Below are 17296 nucleotides of genomic sequence, written 5' to 3'. Positions count from 1 at the left end.
GCCAAAGTATAGATTGCTGTGTTTAAATCTCTTTAGCTAGCCTTTTAGAAAAAAAGCAATGCTAGTCCCAAACCCTTGAATAATTCTGTACAGGCTGTTTCAGTGGTTTACTTTACATTGTTTTGAAAATTAGGCTAAATTATGAGTGTTTATATATGTGTTTTATTTCTACCTTACTTATTGCCCCACTTGCTTGGAATTGCAGGATGGTGCATGTATAGTTGTCATGTGTGGCTTTTACATGTCACTGTTGGTCCACGGACCATAGGCAGAAGAACACCACTTGGGATTACGCAGTGAAGTTTTACACAGTGGTGAATGATAATAAATAGAAGTCATAAACTGAAGTCAGAAACCTGATAACAGCAACATATATTAATATGTTTGCATTTCCTTTGGTGTGATACTCACATATAGAAAGCCACCAGAAGTTTCATTTAATGATACTTCCTCAAAGTATTTTCCCAGTTCGTGGTTAAAAGACTTCGAAAACCAGTGATTTTTTTTATTCCCTATAGTTAATAGCCCACAGCAGATCTCTTCTATTAATTTACTCAGTTGTCCTTTGAATTCAAGTAAACTTTAAACATCTATAGCATCTTGGAACAAGATGCTTCAACACTTGACTATACATTGTATGAACTTCCTCCTTTTCACTGTTTTGAACTTGTCACCTCCTAAGTTCATTTGATGTCCCCCTGTAAGATGGTAAGCAATCAGTCTTCATTAATCCAGTCCAAGGAACCACTATGGAAATGCTCTTATTTGTTCTTACTGGCGTTAAAACAAATTTTCCTTCTATTTTGTAATGTGTAACTCTGTTCATGTTATTATATTGTATTTTCTTCTCTCTCAGCCTCCACAGTCCTGCTCTGAGCAAGGTTATATGATACAAAAAACCAGGCTGGCTTCTAAACTCTTTTGTTGCTATATTTTGATCAGCACCTCGCTTTTTCTATGTTAAAGTAAAGTAAACCAATACATTATTGTGCACTGGTATTACGTACATACTTATGTATACATGTGTAAAAACACATGTTTCTGTAGGGGATCTGTCTACAACAGGCTAAATAGGCTGTGTCTACAGTAGCTTTTTTGGGTTGGAACAGCAGTGTGGTTTTGAAGCAAATTTCCTAATTGTCTCCTTATACCACATGTTGCTTCAGTTTTCAGAAAGGTTTCACATACCTTTTTATGAGTGTTTATTGAAGTTCCTTGGTAATTATATAATTTTAAGCAATATCCATTTTGTTACTGCTCATTTGAAATTATATTGTGTTCTTACATACCATCTCATATAGCTGGTTACGCTTACAGTAAGCTTGCAGTAAGAGTTTTCCATTGTCTGTTTTGTTTCAAATATTATTTCTCTCAGTTGTAGGACCTTGTAAATTCATTGCTTTGATGACTAGCAGGTATGTGTGTAGAAAATTTTTCTTTTTTTAGAAAAAAATTATTACAGAAATCTAAATTAATGGAATATGTTATCAGTGAAAAAGTATTCAACAAGATCTAACTGGAATACATTGAAATCTCATAGGGATAAATGATACACCTTTTATTGATTCCCTTTACTGTATCTTTTTTATTAGTTCTGGAAGTGTCAGTGACTACTCATGTCAAAAAGTAAAGTAGAAGTCTGAGATAGCTGCGCTGAAGGAAAGGACATATAGATGCAACTTAGTCCTTAGCTATAAAAGCAAAATTCTCCATCAAACTGGCCATTTTGCCAGTCATACTTTGTTAAAAAACTATTTTGCCAACGGATAGTGTCATAGGTCACTGATTGATTTCTACTAGTGATCTTCACCATGATAATGCACGAGTGCCTAACCTATTTACTGCTGAAACTATAGGCCTGAAATGTTCCAAGGCTGTCAGTGTAGCACTGTCTGTAGAAGGCAGTTTGTCATTAGTGACCACTTTAAAGTGGCCATGTTCATTCCGGCTGAACTTTGTGTGACTTTTGGTTATAATGCAAGTTTGTTTGGCAAAAGAAATTTATCTGCCCCTTTGGAGGTTGTTTAAATGTGTGCCACTGCTTTGTGGATTGTCCTCATTTGCAAGTGTGCTCAAGACACAGTGTAGGTTCAAGGACTGTTCATTCATTAACCTCTGTTTAGAGATCTGGGAGATAAATTCATGTGGATTCTTCTAGTACTGATTGCAGATTTCTGCTGATGCTTTTGTATACAATAATCCTGAGGCTAAATACAGAAAAGGAAAATGTTTACTATATTGTAATGTAAAAAAGCCCAACAAACAAACAAAACCAAAAACCCCCAACTTTTGAGGTTTTTGTAACAGAATTCAATTTCCTATAGGTTTCCAGGGTGGGGATTCAGCTTCTCCATATGTCATTTTAATATATAATACACAGTTCCCACAACAGGGAAGAAGCAGAAAAATATTACTGCTTTGTCTTTTTAAACCTTCTCTTTTCAGTAGCATTTTGCAATTTTGACACTTGCACAATATCATTTTTTCTTCAGTGCTTAACACTTAATCCCTCTAATGTGTTCAGCTATCCCTGATTTTGTATAAGCAAAACAAATCTATTGTAAATCAGTGTATTTATACAGAAAATAAATAATAATACTTTATTCTTCATGAAAGGTAAAAACAACACAAAGAAACAATAGTTGAAGATGTATGTTCTTTCAACACATACTTTGTTGGGACTTGGTTAAATGCAGCCGAGTATTAAAAGGAAAATAACAGGAACATTTCATCAAGAGTTTTAGCAAAATCCTCAGAAGACATGAAACAACAAATGATGAAATCGAAATCCAGTAAGTGAACATTTGTCTTATGAATTAGCTATTATAAGATGAAAGGCTGAATACATTAAGTAAGAACTACTCTGGTCAGGAACGTAAAATACCAGAAAGAGGCTTAGATATCCGACAGTTTAAAGTATGAGCCATAAATCTTTAAGTCTTTACGTCCACATCACATGATGGACGAACTGTAGGGCCAGAATCTGTTCTCATTCTCTGTGTGTTCTTGGGGAATAAGGTCACTAGTATTTTTGTTGAAATTCACAGTGATTTCTTAAGTACCTTTTTCCCCACTGAAACAGCCATTCCACTCCCAGTACGCACACCCGTGCACCCCTCTATGGAGTCTCCCAGGTGCCCATGTCTGCCCTGCTGCTTTTGGGCCAACACCTTGCCCATTTGTAGAGAAGGCTGGTGGAGCATGTCAGGAAACAGTGGAAGCCAAACTTTTGCTTTTTTTTTCAATTTTAAGGGGCATGTTTCAGCTGCTACCATCACTGTTACTTTACCGGCACTTTGTGATCAGCTGTTAGACAGTTCAAAACTGAACCTTAAATGGTTCTACAAACATGACTCTCATTCACTTTCTGGGACCAGTAAAGAACAGGGATGTGGAAGAAGCCTGCAAGTGTGGAAGGAGGGAGGAGAGGGACAGAGAAAGCGGGAAGCAGAGGTTTGTATAGGAGAGGGGCTATGTTCCTCATATTCCTCAAACAGTGATGGCGCAAAACTCGAACGTAGTTTACTGGTGGTTTTGTAGCAAAATTAATATGAATAGGAAACCAGTCGACAGAATGGAGAAACCTTCAGCTTGAGGAGCTGCTGGCTGGCAGTGGTACAGTGGTCCTCCAGTGGAGGCTGGCACGCATCTGCAAAGTGGCCTTGCGAAGCGATAGCAGACCTGTCACCTCGAATTTCAGATATTCTTCCCTGACAAATGGTAGCAAACCCACATGATGCCGTGTTTGTGAGTACTGTGCTGTGGATGCTGTTGAGGTGCCACATATTTGTGAGGCCACCAAGTGAGAAGGTCATGACACAAAAATGTACCCATTGCTGATTTTGCCAGGTCTGTAGAGTAGTGAAGTGCCTTCTGGCCTCCCGCCACCAAACCCACCCGTTGTCTTGGGGAAGCTGTGGCTGTTGGGACAGCTTGGTCCACTGTCAAAAGTTTGCATGACAGAGAGCACAGCTTTCCCCCATGAAGACAACAGTAGGGGCAGCAATAGTGAGGGACACATGGCTGTACAGAGGTGGTGGTGAAGGGGCAAGTGGCTGCTCCAGGCTGCTGTCAGGAGAGCGCTGGTGAGGTCTGGCCATGACGGGGGTGCAAGGGAGGTGTGAGTTTTGAAAGGGCAGGTCTTCAGGACAGGTCTGGTGACATGGAGCCTTCTGCTGCTCTGCATGGCTGGGGGCCACCCTGTGCTGCCTGGAACTGAAGGGTGCTTCCCAGGGGCCTGCCAAGAAATAAGTGGATGTAACCTAACACTTCAGTAAAAACTCTGGCTCTGCCCTGGGGTTGGAGTGGAGAATTAGGCTTAATGTTTAGGATCTCTTAAAGCCTTTTGAAGCAAATGAATGAGAGAGATCAAATTTATAATTTATCCTTTCTACCACAGTAAGTTTCTGCATTTTGTTTTCTTGCATCTGAAGAAGGAAGCCCTGAGGGTAAAAATTTAGAATTCAGAAATATGCGGCATTTAATAGTTGCAATAATAGTGCTTTTTCCTGAAGGATCTGAAATAGATGCATTAAACTTCCTAGAAAATAATTGCAGATTTCAATTATGCAATAAACGCCCTGTTTATTTAGCTTATGCAGTATTTTTCCTTGAGTTTTTAAATATAAACAGCTACACAGAGGAAAGGATTTGTAGGAAATGCAGTTTGGTTCTGAAAACTTGAGGAATAGAAAATGACCTATTATTGGAGCAAATTCTCCTGTGTTGAAAAATAGAAATCCCATTAAAACTATTTACTAGCAGAAGAAAGTGTTGGCTTTTTTGCAGAACTTTTAACTTTCTCTTAGAAGAGCAGGCTTTGGCTGTATTTAATAATTTGACTTTCTTTGAAAAGAAAGTGGAACATTTTATTAAAAGTTTTTCTGTCTCTTGCTCTTCTGTTTGCAATAAAGTTTTGATAATGAGCAACAGTGTTTTCCATCCAGATCTGTTAATGAGTCTTTCCTGGAATTCTTTGATGTGAACTCATGTAGTGACTGAAAATAAGTCCTTCAGAAACATCTCATAAAGTGTTACTTATATCAAGACTATCCCCAAAGGGAAAGTATATAAGCATCTTTGTTTTATCTTAAACCTAGCAATGTAGCAGTATTTGATTACTGCATGTGGTAAAATTGAGACTCAGTAAGACTAAGTGAATGGCTGCTGTCGATATTAAAATAAAAATGTGGTTTCATTGCTCAGAAGCCACCGAGATTTCTGTAGCATAGTAGATTAGCTTGCAAAAAAATAGGAAAGAAAGATAGTTGGGATTACATTCTTCAGTCTCTAGCCCTGGGCTAGTTTAATTTTCTAATACTCTTATTTTCAGTGAAGAGTATCTATTCCTAATTTTTAAAAGTAATATCACCTTTTCATTGTATCCTACCAAAAATCTTTGGGTTTGATTAGAGCCTAGGTAATTTAAACAAACAGAAGACCTAGCTATTTTCATTTTCATTTATGGCCCTATAAGCTGTGGATACATTGAATGAGTCAAAAGCTCTGCAAATAAACTACAAATTTTAATGAAGTGATATTTAATTTACTGTCTTTTAAAAAATGTCCTGTTACTCAAGTGGATGGTGCAGTATGTCCTGTGGTTCTTAAAAAAAGAAGATTAATCAGATTGTTTCCTGTGTTGAATATGTTCTTAACTGGTTGCTATGACAATCCTCTTCCATTTTCTTCCTCCCATGTAGGCTTATCTCTTTTTGATTCTATAGAGGAAGTTTGCCAAGGTAAGAAGTAAGATGTTTCTCCTTTTTTTTTTTTCTACTTCAAGGATTTTTTGTTTTGAAAAAGAGTTACAGCCAAAGACTTAGATTTCCAGTGTGTCTGTTCTTATTCTGCTTTTTAAGATTTACAAATGAAATATGCAGGATTTTAGTCTTTACAAAAGAGACAAGCAATAATTTTTCACTTAAGAGAAACTAAATGCTCTTATTGTCATGAATCAAACCTCTGATGACGATGAAAATTATTTCTTTAAGAACTTACAGTAGAAAATACCACATGTACAGAACTCACCGTGCCTATGCAGGGTAGTTTAAGCGACTGTTTTACACAGCTGCCCAGCAGGAGTTTCAGTGGTGTGATTATGCAGAGAATCTCACAGAAATCTATTTTTAAAAACTACTTGATGAGAAGAACGATGTAGCTGGAAGGAAGAATAAAGCCTGGCTTTACTCTTTGCTAAGCCAGATTTACTTGTTTCTTGTTCTCAAATGTTGAAAGTGTGGATACTCTAAAATTCAAAGTGAAGTTTAAATTTAGTTTCCCTGAAACTTCTTGAAACAATTTACCTAAATCATTTTGTTAGCGAAGTGCCTTTAACAGGTTTAGGGATCCTCTTCTTAAGTCTTGGAAGGATGTGGTTCTGTGGAGAGATTGCTTGAGGCTTTTAAGAGAAGGGGTAAAAGCAAGAAGAGGTTTAGCCTGTCCTTTCTTGTGTAAGTAGGGAAGGTGTGCTGTCAGATTCACAATTCTGAAGAAAGAAAAAAACCATTTTTAACACTTCCTTCATCCTTTCTGTTTATAGATCTCAGCTGTGGATTTGTATCATTTTTCTCTTCTGCTCTTCTTACATTTCATGTGGTCTTTTAAAGTCAGAATAGGCTACCAGTTCTTTGTTCTGAAATACTTCTTTACTGGTTTTTTTTGTGATCTTTACCTGATCTTCCTTAGCATCTTCACCTTCAGATCCAACTTCTTCCTGCAGAGAGCTGAGAAATATTGAAAAAGGAAGTAAAATAAATATCATTAAGCATCTAATACAAACAGATTGGAAAGTATGTCTAGTAAACTAAAATATTCTTACACTTACATTTATCTTAAATGCTTCCCTTGAGCTCTGTAGGCCCTGATTTCTAATTTTTCTCAAGAATGGTTCTTTTCTTGGACTCATTTTTGTAATGTGCCTGGGAAATTTTTAGGATAAGAACATAGTCATACTGGATAATACTTAAATTAAATGAGGTAGGATCTGACAATGGCCATTAGTAGATGTGGATCGAAGGGTATCATAAGACTCTACATACAAAATCTCCTCTCACACTCCAGAAGTTTGTGGCTCAAGGACTACCTGTGCCAGAGGTTATTTCTTTTCGTATAAGGTGTGATGAATTTTCCCTCCCAAGAACTTAACCCATAGGAGGCATCTGAATTTTCAACATTCACATCATCCTGCTTCGGGAAGTTCCACAGCTTAATGGTGAGAGGATCCTTTGTTTTGTGTTTTGCACCCAACGCCTGCTAACTTTTCTAGTTCTTATGTGGGAAGATATAATTTCTTCATCATTCTATTTATGCCACTCTTGATTTTAGTGATCTCTATTGCATCTCCTATCATTTTTAACTTTTCAAGCTCAGGAGTCCTAGTTGATTAAGTCCCCTTATAGAAACAATTTCATACCTTTCACATCCTTGTTGTCCCTGCCTGAACCTTTATCACTTCCATGTTACTCTTTCCAAGTTGCAGAAGATCAGACCTGTACACAATTTTAAGTTGTGGGTGTACTACAGATTTATACAGGGTGTGGCAGTACATCCCGCCCCCCCCATCCTGCCAGCAGGAAACGAAACTTCTCCAGGAAGGGAGAAGGGGAAGGAAACCCTGGAGTCTGCAGGTTGAAATTTGAACTGGCCAGTCGAGATGCGCCAGGTACACCGAGGTGACCCTCCTGGCCAATAGAATTAAATGACCACAGGTCAGATTCGACAGGGGTATAAACGGGGTCCCGCTGGAGGACACGTTGGCAGTCCTCCTCGGAGCAGCGGGTCTGCAGTCGGGGACTCCCCCTCGGGCTGGGGCACCGCCCGAGGTAACTCCTCGAGGGAGAGAGCCCTCAGCTTTTAGGTGAGTGATACACGCGTTTTGAGCCATCACTTTAAATCTTGGGGATTCTTAAGTCGGCGGTGTAGTATTAATTCTCTTTACATCATTGAGCCTGTGGTTTTATAAAATGTTACCGGACTTCTAGCTAACTTTTGCTGAAGAATAAATCTGAGTTTTAACACCTGTTGGATTTGGTTAGTCGTGCACCCGTAACACAGGGTTATAAATCATGACAGTTTTGCTCTCTTTTCTGTTCGGTTTTTTTTCACCCACCACCAAGCATTCAGTTTAGAACTGCTATCCCTCCAAGATCTCATTCCAAAATAGCAATAGTAATGTTAGAGTTGATCATTTCATTTATCAAGCTAGGATTATTTTTATGCAACACATTGCATCTACCTATCTTGAATTTCAACTGCCTTTATCATTAGCTACTGTCTCCTTTGCTAGGTCCTTTGACAGTGGTTCACTCAACCATAATCTTTACCGTCCTCCTTGATAACTTGGTATCATCAGCTAATTTTGCCATGCCCTTTTCCAGATCACTTATGAATATGCTGAAAAGAAAAAGCATAGACCCCTGCGGACTTTTCCTTTGCTATGAAAACTTCCCATTCACTAATACCTTTTTTTCCTTTCTTTTAACCAATTATTTGTCTATGGAAGATCCTTTTCTCTTATTTCATGATTGTGTGTTTTCCTTAAGAGCCTATGGTGAGAAGTTTTCTGAAATTCATGGAGATTAACATTAAAAAGGCCTCTTTTATCCATATTCCTTCAACTCCTTTAAAAAAATCTAACAATCTGTGTGTCTGGACTTACCCTTCAAAGGATGTGTTGATTTTTCTTTTCCTGTTTGTGCAGCAGTCCCTCAGTTCCTTGATAATGCTTTTACTCATTTTCCTGGTAGGTTTATCAATTTGCAGTTCCATGGATGTCAGATCCTCAAAACCTTTAAAATATTGATTAGATATTTGGCCACCTCTCAGTCATCACCTGTGAGTGCAGAGAAGTTATACACCACAATCAGTAGGCAAGGTATTTTATTCTTGAATTATGCTAAAATGCTGGGTAAGTATCATATGAGCCTGAAAAACTGTTGCCATTCATTTAATCTATTCAGTCCACAACGTATTCTGTCTGCACTGTGATTTGATTTAGATCCTCTGATGAGAAAGACTAGAGTGAGATCCAAATTCCAAAAAAAAAAAAAAAAAAAAATTTAATCTTTCTGCTCTCAAGTTATATTTTGCTAGTTCTGGCCCCCAGATGTTCTTCACAGATTTTTGCTCTGATATGTTTCAGAAAAGGATCTATTGTTTTTGTGATGGCATGGAGGAACCAATGACCTAGTTGCTCTTAAAGCTGCACATGTTTAATATCTTTATCTCAATTCTTTATTATAAGAAGTCTTTTAATAACTGTTCTGTTTGTCTGACAAAAACGGAAGATGTGGCTTGCAGATATTTGGGAGATAATACACTTTAATGCAAAGCCAAAAAGGGATGTTTCTGTATGTTCCTATAGCACTACTAGTTAATCTGCGTGTGGATGAATTTGGAGTGTGAGCAATGTTGTAGGTCTTTCATAGATATGTTAGAGAAAGTTGCATCACAGATATTTCATGTTGTGTTCAAATCGTTCTTCACATTGAGTTTTTCAGACTGGGCATTTTTTTCCAGACATTTGGTAAATCCAAAAGAAACTTGGATTCCCTCCTCTCAGCTGGCAGAAGAATAAACTATGTTTATTTTCAGTGTAGTTTGGAACATCTTTTGAGTTACGAATCCTACAAGTCCTAAAACAGTGTCTTACCAATTTTCCTACGTAATCATAACCTGCAGAGCCCCCCTGGTAGTACAATTTGCTCTTCTGTTAAGTGGCTACTCTCTTACCTTCCCAGGCTGGGTAAGACCTGTGAGGTAGCTACTATATGGCACTAGAGCGAGACAACAGCAATGAACCAATGAGCTGTACATGTTTCTCTGAACACAGGTCATTTTGCCATGCTGAAGACCATATAATAGAATCACAGAATCATGAAATGGCTTGGGTTGGAAAGGACCTTTAAAGATCATCTAGTCCAACCACGCTGCACAACTCTGTTGACAGTTCATGCACAGGAACAGTAGATTTGAGTTTTTTATTGACACTGTGCTATATAGATAAGTAAAGCACATTATATTTTATGAATACAGTTTCTTGCCTGTATCATACAACTGTCCTGCTCTGCTGCTTCAAAGAAAGGCTAGATTTTCTCACAGCTGTTTTCTGTAATTCAAAGGCTCAGATTTTAGAGAACTGTTTTATTTTTCCTTTGCTGTAGTTAAATTACTTAAATTGACACCTTTCAGAATCTATTTCTCCTATTTAAGAGTCCTCTGTGGTAGTTCTTTGTTTCTTGTGTGAGCATTACCCCAGATTTACTGTAGACACTGTAACAAAGAGTAGGCAGCTGTAGCTGTGCTTTTCTAATGTCAAACAATCTCTGTCAGCGTGGCTGTTCCTCCTCCTGTATAGATTATTTTTGTTTGTGTTTGGTTTTCTGTTCGTAGTGGAGCCACAAGGGATATGACACTAGCCCACCTCCAATGTCCAAACCCTTATCTAGTTGAGTTTCTCAGTGTGCCTGTAGAAAACCAAAACATGCAAATCCCATATTGGATGGCTAGCACAAATAAGATTGGCTTCCACAGTGCAGCTTTGAACAATTCTAAGTAGTCCTGTCATGTTGCATTTTACATAACATTGCCATTATACATGGAATACATTTAGACATCTCAGAGGTGAACATAATGGATGTCATGATGAGAAATTAGAAAACGTTAGGAATGCTTGGTGGCCCCAGTGAGATCAGAAATACAAAGGATCAATTAATAGCTCTGCCAGTCAATCTATTATGCAGATCTCAGTAATGGAGATAAAGCATTTTTGTCAAGGTAACAATCACATCTTCTCCAGGATGACCTGATAAAAATGCTGTTTACATGTTTCTTCTTAAATGAACTGTGTATCTTCCATGCTTCCTTTCTCATCCCTTTCCTAACTGAATTTAAAATATCAAATTACCTTCTAAAGCAAAGTTTCCCCAGTCTGCACCTGGCTCCTGGCAAGTTGGTGGGTTTATGCCTTTGCTCAGGCTTCTCCTGAGATCTGAGACCAAGTGGGAAGAAGGGGCAGGACTCCTGCTTTTCTAAAATTTTCTTTGCTAAATTTGGAGTTCTCATGATTTGTGAATCACAGCTCTTTAAATAGATGGAAATTATGCTTGCAGGAGAGCTAGCAGCTCCCGCTCCTGCTGTGCTTGCAGGCAAGTGGGATCACAGAGCTGGGAGCTAAATTCCCACAGAGCCGAATCAGCAGCCAGAAGGCAGCAGGACCCCATTTTTCTGGGGAAAGTGGGATCCTTGCCCCTGCAGAAGGCAGCACATTTAGCTGAGTGCTGGGTTCAGCAGGAGCTGAGAAACAGAAGCAGCCACTTTTTACAGAGACGAGAGACTGCTGTGCAGCAGCGTGGTGACAACTGCCTCCCAGGAGAGGCCCTTCCAAAGCACCTGTATGAGTGCAAGTACCCCAGTATTCCCCAAATGAGTGGTGGCACTGTGATGTCAAAAAAACCAATTCCAAACCCCAGAAAAGGTATCATATTTCCTGCTTATTACTGAGCCTCCCCACGGAACAGCTTCCTAGACACACATTGTGCTCTACACCCTGCTTCACATGTTGTTTTTTGCTTAAAAACCATGGCAAGTTAAACTGTGCAACAAAGTTGAGTGATGTGAGAGATTTACATTTCCAAAGTAAATTGTGCCTTTTTTATACACATAGGAACCTCTTCAAAGCATTCAAGACAGATTTTGAAAGAAGTTAGGTCTGTATGTAGATATTCAAGTGACTGTGGTATCCTTCCTCTCTTCCTTTGGCTATGCATAAATGTTTCCACAGCTGAAAAGCATCTGGAAGTGATATCCAGAAGCCTGCTGACACCTGTGTGACTACCTCTCTCTGCTCTGATTTAGGTAGAGAGTCCTTCCAAATTGTGGTTTCTCAGTAGGGCAAGATAGGTCTGCAAGTCTTTCTGTGCTATTGAAAGCTGCGAGTACTAAAAACTAAGCTGTGAAGCAGAGACTGTTCACAGGCTAGATGGTTTATGTTTTTTGTGTAATCTGGTAAACTGAATTGAATGGAACCTGAAATGGTGCCCTTATGAATCATACCAAGATACTGGTTCCTCCAGCTACTGGCAGGTGTGATGCTATGATGATGTGGTGGCTGGCTGGCTGGTTCCCAATGCTGCAGGAATTCTGTCCAGTGACTTTCACATCACAGGTGAGTAAAATTTGTGGAGTAATATATAGTTTTGGAATTAAGCAGGAAGGTAAATTTAGCTTTAGGCTGGGGAAAAAAAAATCTTATTGCCTTGAGTATATAGGTTTTATGAGTGCGATAAAAAAAAGTAGGTCAGTATGCTTTGTAAATAATGGTGCAGTTCCTCTATAGAACCTTTCATAGCAGTTTTTAGGTACTTTATCAACTTTTCTATGTTGTATGTAAATTATCATCATTATCACTTAAAAGAATTCATAAACACTCATGACAATCAATAGGAAAACTCATTTTAATCCCCATTCTTTAGCAAATGCTCACTTTCGAATGTAGGAAAGGAAAACATTTATTTTAATCTTGTTTGTTGGCTTTCAAATAATCACCCTGGTAACATTTGAAGGTGACTTGCAAATCTTTATATGACATTAGGTGTGGGTTTTGTATGTGCTTTTGGTGGCTATGCTCGTGGATCTATATAAAAGCATCAATAGCTATTCTTCAGCCTTTTACTGAAAACTTTTTCCCTGCTCTTTACTGTAGGTAAGAAAGATTGACCTAAATAATTCCTTCATAGGAGACTGTAGAATGTGAGACGTGCAGCGCCCATTGCAGCATTTCTTGGGTATTCTGAATTGATTTGAATAAGCCATTAAGCCCTCAAACAGCAAAATAATTGGAGACGCTCTCAGTCCAAATAACTAAAATGAAAATCAACTCTAATGACATGATCAAATGTGTTGCCAAAACCATCATAATAATAAATACTTTTGCTTTGAATGACATGTTTTACTGTAAAATACTTTCACTTAGAATATTCCAGTGATGCATCACCTAGATTCCACCTTAAAGCTTTCATTTTATCTTTCTCTATGTAGGTTATACAGTGAACAGCATTTGGAGCAGAAGTCTCTTTGTGCATATTAATCTGAGGGGGATTTTTTTCACCATTCATACGTGGGTTTTAAGACAATGATTTTAAAAGGCTGATGGGATTTTTGGTATGTCCTCTATGAATAGTTAGTATAATTGCCATGAATTTGGCCAGGTGTAGCTAAATAATGTTTCAGGCAAAGAACTAAGAGCAAAGCTTTTTACACAATAATTTCCTGGGTAAGGTTCAACAAAATGAAAACTCATCAGAAACCCTGCTGGGATTCCATCAGCAGGCATTTATTTGCAGTTGCTGGTACACCTGCTTACACAGTAATAATACACCAGTGAGTTAAGTCACTATGCCAATGCAAATTAGCTTTATTTTGAATCAAACACTAGATTTTAAAACATATGATGAGTAAAAAAACCTGTAATGCCACTAGATGCATGCAGGAAACTGACAGGACTGAAAAAAAAAAACAAAAAAACAACTGCACATTTATTCTGGCCTTTTCTATTGCTGCTTTTCTGTATGCTGATATATCCCATAAGAGTACCTAGTCTATTTATAGTGTATATCTGGAACATATGCTTTTCTCCTCTGCTATAACTAGATTTTCTTTAGCCGGAGCCTTGCCATCTGCAATATTATTTTTTTCAAACATGATCCTGTATTTCAGTCTGGGGAGAAATTTCGCAAAGTGGCCTCTTCTGTCTGTCTGTCTGATACGATCTTCCCTTACCCCCAGATGGACTCTGGTTTTCATAAGATCAGTTTGTCCTGTATGTGCTTGGTTGTGGTGATACAATCACTAATCTTAGAAAGGGATCTAACATTTTTCAATGAATTTCGAAGTACTATGGACTGATTTCTGGCATTTGAACCCTAGCTACTTTCTGTTTTTTTTCCCTTTTTTTTTTTTTTTTTAAAACAATCTTCAGGCAAAAAAACCTTATTTTGTGCACTGGGATTATCACGGTATCATGGGAGAATCAGGTGCCCAAATCTCACTGAAATTCAACCTCCCTTACAGTCCTTTGAAAATCTCAGCCATCGCCAGCAGGCAGTCAGTGATCACAATGATGAGGTGTGGGATTTTGAACCTGAGCAGAATAGTAAGAATTCAGATGTCGAGCCATGTAACAGCAATAGAGATCTAAATTTTATCCTGTCTTTCAGTCTTCAGCGTATTACAAATTTATTCAAACATTCTCTTCCCTTAAGTGCTTTTCCTTTGTTTCCAGAAACTAAGCATTGATCTACCCTGGATTCTGCTAGCACAGCTATTTCAGTCAGGAGTGTGAAGGCAAAGCGGTGGTGACAGAAGAGCAAGCAAGATGCTTGTTCTGGCACTGAGGCCCCTGGCATCTTGCGTGAGCACGTACAGAGGGTAACAAATGCTCAGAAAGCAGCAAGCTCGCACATAGCTCAGTCGGCCCGAGAGAAACCCTTTTTGCAGAAAGAGATGGTTGCTGGTGCATTAGCAGGACCCCTTAATGTGTCCATATGAATCTGCGTGGTAAAATCACGCAGCTCCCAGCATTGCTCCTGGATTCTGGAGCCCCTGTTGTCTGCCCCACAGATACTAGTTTGTTCCAGGACTTCTCTCGAAGGAAACATGAACGTTCCCTCCTAGACAAAATCCAGGGTTGTTCTGGTGGTGGGTTAAATCACTCTTTTTGAGTACTCCTTTACTAGATAATACAGATAAGACTATGTCAGGTTTGGTCCTCCCTTCTCTTCACAGTCCTCCAATACTATCCTAGCATTATGAGTGGTAGGGTGTCTGGGATAGTAGTTCATGTTTTCTCATGAAGGTATACTGCATTACTTACTAACCCCCCCCCCCTCCCCCCCCCAAAACACCAACAAAAAAAGTCCCAGGTTTACCCTGCTTGAGCAGGGGTTTGGACTAGATGACCTCAAGAGGTCCCTTCTAACCTCAACCATTCTTTGATTCTATGGCATGCTCTCTCTACCTACATATAAAGATGTGCATATCAGGACAGTAATACCAAAACTGCTGTTCTATCCCCTCTGGAATATTTTTGCTATTGATGGCAGGACTAGCGTAGGGTTAGGCACAGGACTGATTCAAAGGCAATATAAGCATTGGATGCGGAGCGACACCAGCTCTCTTTGACTTCAGATGTGCAGACACATTCACCTCCCATTTTCCTTTGTGGTGCTCCTCAAGCTAAGACAGCTTGTCACTACTCATTTCTACTTTTTAAAGGTAAAGCTTTCAGATGCCAAGGATGTTGGTGAACTTGTGTACTGCCCTTTCAGTCCTACTAGGAATCCACTATTAGTGTTAGTGCTGATTATTCACATCAAAGGATGCCAGATCTGGCCTTTAAACTATATTCAAAATTTGCCTACAGATAAATAATTTGCCCATGGCTAAATAAATAGAAGGGTTTACAGTGTACGTGCAGGCAGACTTCAATGTGCCACAGGGCTGTCTGTTTCATCAGGAAACCAAGTGAACCACAGGACAATTTGTGTCTTGAACCAGTTTCATTTTATGCTGCTCTAGGAGAGTTCTTGATTTCATGGGAAAATTGGTATCATTGCCTCGTGACAACTACGTGCTGGAGCACTTCTGTCTTGCAGAAGTGGAGCTATAAGCTTCCCTTATTTGGCAGACTAATGTAACGCCTTCCACTGTACACCAAGCTACTGAATACCAAGTAACTGATTCACTGTAGTTTCACTTGGAGTCCGCAAGTTGGATCCTATGTTAAATCTGGCAAACCAACAGAATCATATTTAAGAAGCCGGGAATCCTGTTGCTGGGTCAAATTCTTCAAAAGAAGCTGCATGCTTGGCTTTCATCTAGCCATTCCCCCAAGTGCATTATTCAAGCAACAGGAGTATTTTTAGCTTAGAAGATACATGGTCATAAACATTTTGACAGTAAGAAGCAAACGTTATTCAAAAATGTCTTTGGCTGTACTGGTGGTCTCCAAATTAATTTTCCCAGGCTACTTTGTTTCTCATGGAAGGTATGCATGCACCATAAAACATGTGTCCATAAAAAGTGTGCTCCTGAAGGTCTCTCTGGTTGTGTCTCCTTTGTGCTGTTGCGAGATACCTGTTCAGTAAAGCCACTGTATGATTTCTTTCCTCATTCTTGCATGTTGTACACATTTTCAACATTCACTAAAACCCTATTGTCATAACCGGTAAACAACAATTCTCTTTTTGAGTAAAACATTTATATTCAGCTCATTAAAATAGATTATTTGACAAATTTGTAAATTCATCTGCTTTCATTGTATTTGGGAATGTGTGCTATAGAAATTCACCAGCACTTACATGCTGCTTTTCAAGTAATGAGTAGCCCTAAGGACAAGATAGCCAGTGAGATTGGCAGCTGGATCTGAGCTTTTTGGAGGATGTCACCAGCTGTTATAAAACAACCAGCTTGGTGAAAAGCAAAGAAATTATCTTCTTCATGTTTATTGATCAAACATGAGTGGAGCAGTTCATCCCAACGTTGTTCCCAGAGAGTAGGAGTGACAAGAAAACTACTGCTACAGCTGAAAAGCTGAAGACAGAATGGATAAAGGTTGAGTGACTCCCTCCCAAGTAAGAAACAAAGAAAATGGGCAAATCCGTATGGAAATCCTGTATCTCCACTGACTAGGGAAATATTTTGTTATAGATGATCAGCTGATCTGATTCTGTTTTACAGTTAAACCCTTTACACAAATATGGTAATACTAACAAGGAAATTTACAGGTGTGCTTAGGTTAAGGTTGGTTACATTTGCAATAGCTGTGTTTGCTATCAAACAAGTGTGAGGTCCCTGTCTGGATGTAAAATACATGGCTAGAACCAAGGCTTGCAAAAAAAACCAACCCCAAAACAGATGGAATTTTTCTTGAGTATATTCATCAAAATAAGAGCTACCTGTGGGTTGGTTGGTTCATTTTGCTGCAGTGTTACACTGGTATGGCCAGCATTTAAGATGTAGGGTAAAATCAAGCCAGGGACTCTGTCATCTGGATGGATTGGAAGAAACCCTTCTCTCGCTGAATGCCTACTGATTCCAGGGTGGGGACTTGGCCACTGACAGGACTGCCAATTCATCAGTTCCAAAAATGAGAATTATGTGAAGGATGAGAGCTGTAGGTTCATGAGCTGAAGGGCTTCAAGGAATAGTAAAGCTGCAACCAATGTAAACTCAAGTGTCTTATCACTTCAAGGAAACTAGAAATGAACTTAGCTTGATCAGGTGCACTTTTTTATTA

At 38.9% G+C, this 17296-nt stretch overlaps 1 long non-coding RNA gene across 2 annotated transcripts; it reads right to left on the bottom strand.

The window, feature by feature from the left end:
- Positions 1 to 5986: 5986 nt before the first annotated feature.
- On the bottom strand, positions 5987 to 10993 carry LOC128144696 (uncharacterized). 2 transcript variants are annotated; one of them, XR_008236158.1, is made up of 4 exons: positions 10907 to 10993; positions 8660 to 8781; positions 6588 to 6715; positions 5987 to 6487 (listed from the first exon to the last, which is right to left on the bottom strand). It is a non-coding gene; the product is annotated as an uncharacterized LOC128144696 (long non-coding RNA). The 2 variants fall into 2 exon arrangements; XR_008236157.1 differs by lacking the exon at positions 5987 to 6487 and having other exon boundaries at positions 6526 to 6715.
- Positions 10994 to 17296: the final 6303 nt, after the last annotated feature.

Source organism: Harpia harpyja, chromosome 8 (assembly GCF_026419915.1).
Source record: "Harpia harpyja isolate bHarHar1 chromosome 8, bHarHar1 primary haplotype, whole genome shotgun sequence".
NCBI classification, from domain to species: Eukaryota; Metazoa; Chordata; class Aves; order Accipitriformes; family Accipitridae; genus Harpia; species Harpia harpyja.
Note: the sequence above shows the minus strand (reverse complement) of the source record. Positions and strands in the feature narration are given on the sequence as shown.